This window comes from Nanorana parkeri, unplaced genomic scaffold, assembly GCF_000935625.1.
Source record: "Nanorana parkeri isolate BGI_ZX_2015 unplaced genomic scaffold, ASM93562v1 scaffold1369, whole genome shotgun sequence".
Lineage (NCBI taxonomy): Eukaryota > Metazoa > Chordata > Amphibia > Anura > Dicroglossidae > Nanorana > Nanorana parkeri.
The window spans coordinates 93,333-106,088 of record NW_017307637.1 but is presented as its reverse complement, the minus strand read 5'-3'; positions in this window follow the sequence as shown (position 1 = coordinate 106,088).

Genomic DNA, 12,756 nt, shown 5'->3' with positions numbered 1-12,756 from the left:
ACAAGGAGAGCCTTTGGAAGTTGAACATCTGGCAGCTTTTAGTGCTGTCAGTCTGTAATACTTCCCTCACACACTGACAGCGGTCATCAGGGTAGCAGAGCTCTCTAATGGAAGCACAGGCAGCAATACCCTTTTTTCAGTAGAGTGGAGATGAGGTAGAATGCTCCTCAAGTTTGTATTGCTCTGTGCATTCCTGGTAGGGAGGATCTCCTCATGTCCAGTCCTAGTGACATTGGTCATTGTGAAAATGTGAGCAGATATCTCCCCAACAGATGTCCAGAAGGGAAAACACAGTAAAGAAAGAGAAAAAAGGGCTTTTGGTTGGAGTTACATTTAAGCATTGATATTAGCCCTCTAGGAGATCCACAGAGTATGATGAGAAGGACTCAATGACTAGCCTTCATTAAAAAAAAAAAAAAAAGATGTTTTATAACACATTGACTGGCCACATGGAGTTTATTTCAGCCCATGAGAGATATTTTAAGGTGCATATTTAAAAAGCAGTGACTGTGAGGTATTCTCTCTCATTTTAAACACATAAACCTGACAAATTACCCCATAATTGCAAAATTTATAACGGGTTCGCCTAGCGTATCACAGGATAACTCGGCAAACACTGTTCACAAGACATTACAGCCACTAGATGGAGCCAAAGAGCCCAGGAAATTGTATGCTCCTCAGTGTGATCTGAATTCATTTAGTTATACGCTTGGCAAACCTGTGCCCTACATGTACCTTGGTGCGCTTTTATATGGTAAAACATCCATCAATCCCATCTAAATTTGTTGAGATACTATTTAAAATCTTTAAAAGGTTTATTTATAAGATTTATTTTTATGCTCAGTTAATCATGTGCATCATTATTATTGTTTTATTTCTTGATATTATATGATCACATTTCTTATATTACTTTATATCATATTTTATTTGTGTATATCAAAAAAAGCTGCAGTTATATACTCTGCATATCCCCCAATTTATAAATTATGCCTGAAAAATTGGTTTGATGATTTAAAGAACTCCATAGCACCTAATGTGACACTAAACTCCGGAGTTAAATCTTAAAACTCCATTCAAGTCCCTTAACTATGAACAACAAAAAAACAATGTTCATAGTTAAAGGGACTTATTTGTGTATCACTCGGCTCTAGAAGGTAAGTGTATCGCCTACCTTCTGGAGGGGGGCTACTTTTGTTCCCCATGGTCCCTGTGTGTGTTGTAATGTAGTCACAGCTCCAAGCTCGCTCCCGGGATGGACTACAATCTCCATACAAATTAGTAACTAAACATGAGATTGTAGTCTATCCCAGGGGGGGCTTGGAGTGGTCACTACTTTACAACACACACAGAGACCATGGGGTACAAAAGTAGCCCCTCTCCAGAAGGAAGGACAGAGTCAGCACCAATTCAGAGATGATTGGAGAATCTACAGCCGAGTCATACACAAATAAGATACATTGTTGTTCATAGTTAAGGGACTTGAATGTATTTTAAGGTTTGACCCTGAGTTTAGTGTCACTTTAAACTTGATGTATGTATAATACTAGTACAACAGTAGAAGTAAAACAATCCCGGAGATGAAAAGCTTTGCCGTTGGTAGAGCAGGGCCTAGAAGAGAAATATAAATGGTCATTTACAACACATACAAAGCAACCATAAACATAAGATAACTCAGTGATCCCAGGTTTGTATGAGAAGCAGCAAATACATTTAAAAGAAGTTTTATACACAAAAGACCACTTACAGGAAGATGACACATTTCAGGAGTTTAACCAAATATGGACACTGGACATGCCATACACACCCATAAAAAAGTCAAGTGTTTCTAAACACTATTCAGATCGCCCAACGAAAGAGAACATTGGTTGGGTGATGGATACTTCTCATGTGGCATGATCGTTGTTAAGACTATAACTGATTATGATATTTATTATACAAACTTACCTCCACTGGAAGGGGGATCAACTGGGAGGAAAATAAAAATAGCATTAATGATTTGATATTTCTCACAACTGATTGGATCATTAAAGTGTACACAGGATCTCTGGGCCAGTCTAACCAGCAGGGCTGCCATCAGGGGGGTACGGTCGATACTCATGTAAGGGGCCCGGTCAGCCTGGGGGGCCTGCCCGGGACCCCTACATGAGTATCGGCCGCTGGTGACAGGCGAGGGGGAGGCCTGGTCCTAGCAGCGCTGTGCTCCAGCATTGCCAATCCAGAGGCATCGTTGCAGGCTGGGTGATGGATACTTTCATGTGGCATGACCGTTGTTAAGACTATAACTGAATATGATATTTATTATACAAACTTACCTCCACTGGAAGGGGGAGCAGCTGGGAGGAAAATAAAAATTGCATTAATGATTTGATATTTCTCACAACAATCAAATATAAAATATTTTACATAGTGGAATGTCACATGAAAATGAGTCTGACGGAATCAATGTTTTATTCAAACATTATACATCCATTTGCATAACTTTTTTTTTAAACTTTTTTCCAGCTTAAAGCGACAGACATTTGCATAACTCATTCATCTAGTGGAAACTGCAGGAACATTTGTTCTGTGTAGGTAAACCAGCTCTTGTGAGAATGAGGCTAAAACAAATGTTAATATAATTTCTCTTCTATCTGAATGTTTTTCAATTGGTTCATTCCTACAGAACAGAGTGAATGGTGAAAGTACCACATTATAGCCAGTAGATGGAGATGAGGTTCAAGAGAACACTGGAGCAGGGCCGTCCCTATAATGACACAGTCTGAAGTAGTTGCCTCAGGTGGCATCTCATTGGACCACACCTGAACCCCCTCCCAATGGGTAGAGCATTCCATGTTGCTAAGAGCTATTAGCTACCTGGGACTCTCTGGTCAGCTCAATGACATCTGTTCCCCCCACGACGAGAGTTGCTGAGACCTCGTATGGCATCCTGCTGAGCTCCTGGCAACCAGTGACCTCGGAGAGCTGGATGGGACACTAATCCATCTCCACCCCAACCCCGTTGACTTGAACCAACCCCCCTCCCTCCTGTAACAAGAACAGTGAGGCTGCCTGCGGTGGTACCTCATTGGGTCACATGGCGGGAGCCAGGTTTACTTGCTGTTCACCCCCCCCGGCCAGAACACTCCAGCTTGCTAAGAGCTCATAACAAGCTATGACGCTCTGGTCAGTGTCCTGCCTAGCTCACTGATGTCACCGGTTGACAGGTGCTCAGTTGGGTGCTCTGGCTGGAGTCCTGCTGAGCTCTTGGCAACCAGTGATTTCAGAAAGCAGGGTATGATGCCCACCTATCTCTAGCCCCGATAACAAGCACAACCCCAGTCCCACCGCCCCCATCTGCCCCAGGTGGTGATCAGTGTAGGGACAGCCCTGCTGGAGATAATTAGCATATAAATGTAACCATTGCCATCCCCGTAGTATAAATGGTTGCATTTATATGTCCATTTCCAGTAGCGGTCTCTAGAATTGTAACAGCGTTTCTCCATCTGCTGGCTATAATGCGGTATTTTCACCACTACTACATTATTGATGTCTACTTTATGACAATCCCTTTTAAAGAACATTCAACCAGAAGAGAAATTACACCAAAAACATTTATGTTTGCCCCATTTTCACAACAGCTTGGCAACTCACACAGAACACATTTACATGACGTGTCACCGGACGAATAAGCTAAGCAAATTATAGAATGATCTCTTAAAGTTATAAAAGAAAACTCCTCCAGATGAAGCCAAATCCTAATGTGAGACAATTTAGGGGGTTATTCACAGAAGGGTGAAGAGTTTGGAGAAGTGAACAATCGAGGGGCCAAAATAGCTGATCTGGAAAAACTCTCCAAGTCAGCTCACTTTTCACATAAGCTCCTCGATTGTTCACTTCTCCAGCCTTCTCCAAACTCTTCACCCTTCTGTGAATAACCCTGATAGTGTTGGCTGTACAGTAAGGAAAACATCTGTGTGTCTTTCTGGAAGTGTTATGAAATGGATTGTTTTCTTGTCCAAAGCATTACCATAAATCACATGTTTAATGGAACAGCAGAAGTAAATATACTCAGCCATACGTACAGATTATACGGCATGAGGTCATTCCTTTTTTATTGTACTAGGAACATGATTTACCTTTTTGTCTGATAGGCCCCAGAGTGAAAGTCTTCAAATTATTTACTCCATCCTGATCTGCGGCTCTCATTAAAGGACATCTCTGAAAATATACAGTATATAATTATATATAAATAAATCATAATGTATTAATATAACAAAGTTCTAATCAGTTCCCTATTACTATGATTGTGTTCTGCCATTCATACTGGTCTGTGCATCAGAGGAGCTTACACTCTCATTTGCCCACCAAAGTATGCTAACACACTATTAGTGTGTTAGCATACATTCATATATCTGTAACATATACCGCAGTGCCGTACAGAGAACACTGAGCCAGTCACATCAGTCTCTGTACAGAGGAGCTTACACTCTAATGTCGTCGTCCCCCACAGTCACATCAGCCTCTGTACAGAGGAGCTTACACTCTAATGTCGTCGTCCCCCACAGTCACATCAGCCTCTGTACAGAGGAGCTTACACTCTAATGTCGTCGTCCCCCACAGTCACATCAGCCTCTGTACAGAGGAGCTTACACTCTAATGTCGTCGTCCCCCACAGTCACATCAGCCTCTGTACAGAGGAGCTTACACTCTAATGTCGTCGTCCCCCACAGTCACATCAGCCTCTGTACAGAGGAGCTTACACTCTAATGTCGTCGTCCCCCACAGTCACATCAGCCTCTGTACAGAGGAGCTTACACTCTAATGTCGTCGTCCCCCACAGTCACATCAGCCTCTGTACAGAGGAGCTTACACTCTAATGTCGTCGTCCCCCACAGTCACATCAGCCTCTGTACAGAGGAGCTTACACTCTAATGTCGTCGTCCCCCACAGTCACATCAGCCTCTGTACAGAGGAGCTTACACTCTAATGTCGTCGTCCCCCACAGTCACATCAGCCTCTGTACAGAGGAGCTTACACTCTAATGTCGTCGTCCCCCACAGTCACATCAGCCTCTGTACAGAGGAGCTTACACTCTAATGTCGTCGTCCCCCACAGTCACATCAGCCTCTGTACAGAGGAGCTTACACTCTAATGTCGTCGTCCCCCACAGTCACATCAGCCTCTGTACAGAGGAGCTTACACTCTAATGTCGTCGTCCCCCACAGTCACATCAGCCTCTGTACAGAGGAGCTTACACTCTAATGTCGTCGTCCCCCACAGTCACATCAGCCTCTGTACAGAGGAGCTTACACTCTAATGTCGTCGTCCCCCACAGTCACATCAGCCTCTGTACAGAGGAGCTTACACTCTAATGCCCCCCCACACAGTCACATACTATTATTATTAGACATGTGCACTGCCAAAAAATTCGTTTCGTTTCGTTTTAAATTCGGATTTGTGTTATTTCGTTTTTCAGGATTCGGGTGTGAAAGTCAATTCGGATTCGGAATTCGGATTCGGACGAAATTCGGTAGCGTTAGTACGAACGTTCGTTTCGTTTTCTGTTCTTATTCGTTTCGTTCGTTCGTTTGCAGCAAAAGTGACATTTGAGGGGGAAAAAATATTTTTCTCCTTCTCTAATGTCACTTTGCTCCAACAAACGAAACGAATAAGAAAAGAATAAGAACAGAAAACGAAACGAACGTTCGTACTAACGCTACCGAATTTCGGAAATGGAAATTCGGATTCGTTTGCATTCGTTATGTCTGTAATTCGGAATTCGGATACATCCGATTGTCCGAATTTCCGAAAATTCGTCCGAATTTCGATTCGGAACAAAACGAATCGCACATGTCTAATTATTATACATTGGTATAGCTCTTACATATACCGCAGTGCTGTACAGAGAACACTTAGCCAGTCACATCAGTCTCTGTACAGAGGAGCTTACACTCTATAACACCCTTTACAGTCCTGCACATTTAGACCTTTTCCTTATATTCAGATCCAATAATGAATAATTGTCGGGTGACACTCCATACTCACAGCTGAGCAGTCGTAGTTGTAGGTGTCACACAAGCCGACCTGACAGTGTAAATAAATCTGATCGATTCCACCCACAAATTTAAACACTTGAAGAGCAAAGCGACCTCGAAGGGACACTCCGTTTTCTGGCACGGAGATTGTTGGCTCATTCCTGTTGGGGCATCTGAAATAATAATGATCAGATTAGGACTGATAATATTAAACTGAAGTCACTTCCATTCACAAACATATCTGCTCCTGTATTCCTGAGTTGTATTTCACAATTTTTGTAGTGACTTTTTTCAGTAAAACTGAATGTCCAGGCAAATGTTGTTTTTCCCCTAGTTTTGGATAGAGTCTTGTCCAGGGTATAAAATAAAAAGATATACTCACCCAAACCTAGGTCCTGCCTGGCCACCAGACCAATACTTGCAGCCTCTTTTCCCCCTCTGCTCTGGCTTTCTAAGGTCCCATGAGTCAATGCATCTAATACAGTGTATTGGATGTGAGGACACCAAGGGACATTCCACTGCTAGAGTGAAGGAAGAGAGAGGCTACTGCGACTTATCTAGCAACCAGGTGTGACCTTGGGTTGGGTTTGTATATCTTTGTTTTTTTACACCCAAGACCAAAATGAACATTTAACCCTTGCAGGGGATAATTTCTTTTTAACGGAGGGGCATTTGGCAGCTGGGGAGGTGAGAATCTGTTCTCTTCTTTTGGTTTTTGAGATATTTGCAAAGCGTACAGATAATAAAACTACAAAGCTTGTCATAGTGTGGAGAGACTAATGTACAGCACCTGTAAATGGACTTACCGATCTTTTATGATGTCATATTTGAGGCCATTGGTGCTGTTAGTTGTCTGAGTGGCGTAGCAATTTTTCATGAGGAGAACAAACTGTGATGAACTAGAAGAGCCACTCACAATGACACCAACATATAGCATGGAGTAGGCATCTAACCACGCCTCGGAGCCTGTATATGGGGTGGTGTATCCCGAATCTTGGAATAGACCCATCGTTATCGTGAAATTTAATGTTCCAGCCACGTTAATTGTAGCCAATCTGTAAAATAGAGTCATCATTAGAGGTAAAATTAGAAGTAAACGCACAGAAATGATATGTTTGTCTATCAAATAGAAATGACAGGCTCTATGGGATAGGAAGGATGCACAATTTGGGATGCATAACACCTGCATCAGACATGCAGTTATATCACCATTTTTTCAAACCAAATCTGCTGCTGAGTCATTTTACTGCTAGGCTATGAATAGACTGGACTATCCTGCTTGTCAATACCTGTTTGCAGTAGACACAAAGCTGAGTTATTCAGAGGAGGGACAACCCCTCCGCTTTACCGGTCATCTCTGCAGCTCATATACATCTGGATTTTAAGTTAGATTTAGACTTAGAATAAATGATCAATGTTAAAAGGAATTTAAAGCTCAGCTCTGAGATAAAAACCACCCTCGTACTCCTCCCTGCCACCCCTCTCTGACCTATCCTGCAAGGCATTATTTATTGCTTTCCTGTTGGAGCAAGTTATACCCACTTAAGTCCTCCCTCTGGGTCCCTCGCCACCACCAGTTACAGGAACTTTAACTCTGAAAATGTGCCAGAGCCCGTTGGTCCCCTGTTGTCCCCTCACATGATGTCACTCCACTTAAAGATCCTTAGAGGACCCCACCACTGGACAGCCAAAAGAAAGTTCCCACATCACACAGGTAATGATGTGGACACCCAGAGATGGACCCATGCAGGAGGTAAGCAGAAGAAAAGAAGACTTGGGGCAAGAGCATCACATGCCCTTAACCTTGGGCAAGTCAAAAAGGTCTTTAAGGTTTTTTTTTTATTGCAGTGATTAGCTAGGGAATTTGAAGAGGTGGAGGGGGTGGATTTTATTCCAGACTGAGGCTTTAGTCCAGAAACATTCTCTTTAATCAGATGCCTGGTGACAAGGTGACCATAAGTTCTGCCTGGCTTCCCCAAGGACATGAGTTCAATTCCCACCAATAAAGCTATTTAAACTGAGTTTGTATATTAACATGTTTTTGGCCCTGTTCCCTTTAGCTTTTTTCCAAAAACAGATTTGCTGACATTTGATAAAAATGTCTCTAGATTAAGTTCAGTAGACTATAAGGAGCACAACCTAAAGTGTAAAGAACTTTGGGATATATTGGTGCTATACACATGTTGGAAATTCATTTCTACAGCAATGCACAACAACTGGACTGTCTGTAGGACATTCAATTACAATTTCAGCTCATTGAGACCTAAATTATATGGCCATAAGTTTTTGGACACAAGGCCATCACGCCTACATCAGCTTGTTGGACATCCCCTTGCAGAACCGTGGACAATTCCAATAAGTTGAACTAGATGGACCCTTGTCTTTATTCAACCTCAGCTACTATGTTACTATATTACAATGAAGTTGCTCCTCATTGTGGGTTTAACAGCCTCCACTCTACTGGGAAGGCTTTCCACAAGATTTTGGAGGGTGCCAATTTGTGAGGTCAGGTACTCATGTTGGATGAGAAGGGCTGACTCACAATCAGCTTTCTAATTCATCGCAAAGGTGTTCAGTAGGGTTGTGTTCAGGGCCCTGTGCAGGACAAGCAAGTTCTTTCAAATCAAACTGCTCCAACTATGTATTTGTTGATCTGGCTAGGCTTTGTATGCAGGGACACAGTCATGGTGGAACAGAAAAAAAGCTTTCACCAAGCTATTACCACAAGGATGGTGGTGAAGAATTGTCTGCAATGTCTTTATATGATGTAGCATTAACAGTACCCTTCACTGGAAACACCTAAACTCAATAATTTGGAGGGGGGGTCTATGTACTTTTGGCCATATAGGTATCTGTGATGACTGGGTATTGCCTACATTATGTACATGTGTACCGTATTGCTCATATCATGTGCACAGAGGCAAAAAAATCGACTTACGCTGTAAGTGAATTAATGGCATTTATAAGGTTGATGTCCATATTTAATGGATAAGAGCAATGAAAGTTAATAGGATACTTTTTCATGAGATTCACTCCATCAGATTTCGGTGTTAGGTAGACGGTGTTTGTATATGTGGCATCATTTTCAGTGTACTGTAAAAATAAATAAATAATTTACTGTGAAAGTTATAGAACAATTATAGGTGACAAATGAAAGCAATCAGTGAGCTACCCCCACCATCCAGAAAACAGTGCAACTGGGCTGAGATACATAACTCAATCGACCTTAAACTCCTCCTGGCACCATCCACTGTAAATAAATTACCTCTTGATAAGCTCCCAGTACCAGAAGGACATTAGGTAAAGCAGTAAAAAAAAAAATTACATTGTATATGTTGTATAATTATATGGACATAGCAGTAATTATGGCAATATAATTATGCACACGGGTCTGTAAGTTTTGCCGGGTTCCATTTAAGTTATTTAAGGTATTTAGGTTTAGATTATAACTCACTATAGGGCTGGTTTACGATTTAGCAATGTATTGGCTCCAAAATGAAATGCAAAGCCCCTCCCCCAAAGCTATGGGGGTATTTAATAATTACAGATTAAAATAAAAAGACAAGCCCCCAAGATACAGGAAATCATCAAGGACTTGACGGCGTTAATGGCCAAGGAAAGACTAGAGGCCGAAATGCACAAGGATAAACAGTCCTTATCCTTCTTCAAAAGATGGAAACATTTCATTGTGAAAACCCTAACGGTATTGGAAATAAACCACCTGGTTGAGCCCTTTAGATATACTAAATGGTATTTAGAGGCAGAGGTGTCGATTGCTCTGGGGAGTTTGCGACTGGTGCAGGATTAACTTACCTCATACCAGCAAGATACTCAGTCTAGTTCTAGCTCCTAATAGAGTCAGTAAATCCACAATGTTTGTGCCTGATATGCAGTTGTTTGACAGGGGAGCGGAAAGCACAGGTACCCGGACGCATCTTACATGTATGATGTATAATAGATACAGATATGCACCTTTCTGTAACCTGCAGATAGTATGTTTGTTTCATTTTATTTTGTAGTTTTATATGGAAAAAAATCAAATACAAATTGTTTGAAAAAATAAAAAATAAAAAGACAGGCCATTTACAGGGTTATTCACAGAAGAGGGAAGAGTTTGGAGAAGGCCGGAGAAGTGAACAATCTAGGACAACATCGCTGAACTGGAAAGCAAGCTGAATTGGATGATTTTTTTCCAGTTCAGTTATGTTGTCCTAGATTGTTCACTTCTCCGGCCTTCTCCAAACTCGTCACCCTTGTGTGAATAACCCTGGTAAATTTACCACCAGGGATCCCAGGTGATGCCATTGACCGAATTTGGTCAATGTTGCCAGCCGGGATTACTAACGTTATTACCGCAGCTCAGAATCTGACACTTAGCGGTGGGTGTGTAGAAAACAGCAGCCTACGCAACATGGTGATTGACTTGGATTACTCTGCAGGATTCCTTGACTTATGGATAGATGCCAAAATTGATGCTTGATTTACTTTTGGGGACATTAATACACTTTATTTTAAATTTGTGTTTTATTTTTAAAAAAATGTAATTGGTGTCTGTGTTTTTTACCTTTACTTCCCCTTTACTTTACCTTTACTTTATCGGATGGTAATAAAAGATCTTTCATTTGTAATAAAATAAATCTGCTATTGTATGGCCAGCTTTAGGGTGTTAGGACTCAATGAGGACTCACTCCTGCCATTTTACTATTACCCCACCTCCTTTTTTGGGGTACATGGAGGTGAAGATGAGGCTGTCAGGGTTTCTTACCCTTCTTTCTCCAGTCAGCCTCAGTATGTTTGGCATTGTTGTTCCTCTTTGGCGCCCTCTTATGACCAAACCCATAAACATCATCATTCTGCAACTTCTGGCTATAATACTGTTAACTTTCTTGTCTCAGAGTGATGATGCAAACACCAGCTCACTATTTAGCCTTCACCTGGTCTATTCAGTCTCCGCCCTTGTGTTTATTCTGATCTAACAAGTGCTCTGCAGTTCCTGTTCTCCTTGTATGACCCTGGCTCTGGCTGACTGATCTCCGGGTTTCTGACTCCGGCTAGTGTTTCTGTTCATCCTGCTCTCAGTGTTCCTTGACCTGGCTCTGCTAACTACCCGCTTTGGCATATGACCTCTGGCCTGGCACTGACGACATCCTGAACTTTCTCCATTGTTTTTTGCCATTTATGTTTATTGTATTTTCAATAAACTCCTTTTATTTTTTAATCTGCACTTTTAGTTTCTGTCCGGTTTCTTGGTTCCCTAACAGAGGCCCTTGTCCCTCAACATTGAGACAAGGTTTCTTTGCAAGGGGGGAAGATTTGCCATCCCCCTTTGGTGGTGGCCCCCCAATGTTGAAGTCATAAGGCCTGCCATGGTACAGGAGGGAAGGGGCTGAATGTTGGTTGTCCTCACTTTCTTTGCCATCCAGGCTACATGCCAAGGTATAATTGTTTTTCCTTTTTTACTGATGAGAATGCACACTTAGCTGTATATAATATCGAACACATTGGAGGGAATTTATCAAAACTGGAGCAGAAAATATCTGGAGCAGATTTGCATGGCAATCAATCAGCTTCTATTTCTCATTTTCAAATCTCAACTGAGCAAACTGAAGAGAGAAGCTGATTGGTTGCCTTGGGCAACTGCTCCAGTTTCTGTCTGCTCCAGTTTTGATAAATTCCCCCCATTGTTACTTCTTACTTCTGACAATCCACCATTCTAAGTCCACCTCTTGACATTCAACTTTTAGATAAAGCCCTGATGAAGGGGTACATTTTTAGCCCCTGTAAGGCATTTAGCTTTTAATGACATGGCTTGGTTAGGAAAGGAACCTTGCTTTTTTGTTTTACTGAATATTTACTTTGTGAAATGTGTTGCTCATTTAGAAGAAGTTGTGTTGAAGGCAAAACTGGTCATTTCAATGTACTGTAAGTGGACACCTACTTACCAAAACTTCTCCCGAGCAAACACCGTTTATTGGCCGCGTGACAAGAGTGAGGTAAGTTTTATCTTTTCTGGTAATGAATCCTCGGCAGGAACTGTCCCTGAGATGAAAGGATGACGTGTTATATCCCAGCTTCTCCAACAGACATTTGTTGAACGTCACTTCAATACTGTCCAGGCCGCAGACCACTTGGGGTATAATGTAATCTAGTTGAAAGGATACAATTTACACTTTATTGGTTTCTGTCTCCATGTTACTTAAATATTTAATTAAGAAAACAATTGTAATTCTGTTCAGTCAAGCTTCTGATTTACACAATTCTATGACTTTGCACATCTTAGCAGGTGATACGTGTGTTTCCTGTATCAGCAATGCAGCTTCCTGTGTCACCTCTCCACCCCCCAACCTGCTCATTGAACAATGAATCAGCTTCAAGTCTCTGTCCAGCCAGCAGAGATGTGACCAAGGAAATGGTAAAGCTGAACCAGTAAGTAGCAGAGTGATCCTCCTAGCAGTGATATCTGCTAAAGGTGTGTAAATCACAAATCTGCCTGGTAGAGGTGAGAGAGAGAGAAAAGTGGGTAAAGAGATGACCTCGGCAGTCTTTTCCTGCTCCTGCCCTGTCAATACAGCTGTCTGGAAGTGGAGAGATTCCACCGCTGTAACCCTTCTACAGTCTAAAACTGTAATAGAGAAAGTGGTGCCATCCACCTGGCTATGCTGTGTGACAGAGAGGTGTAAAGCTCAGAAGAGGATGGACAGAAATAGAAATCCTTTTTGTTAGGTAACATGGCTCCCATATA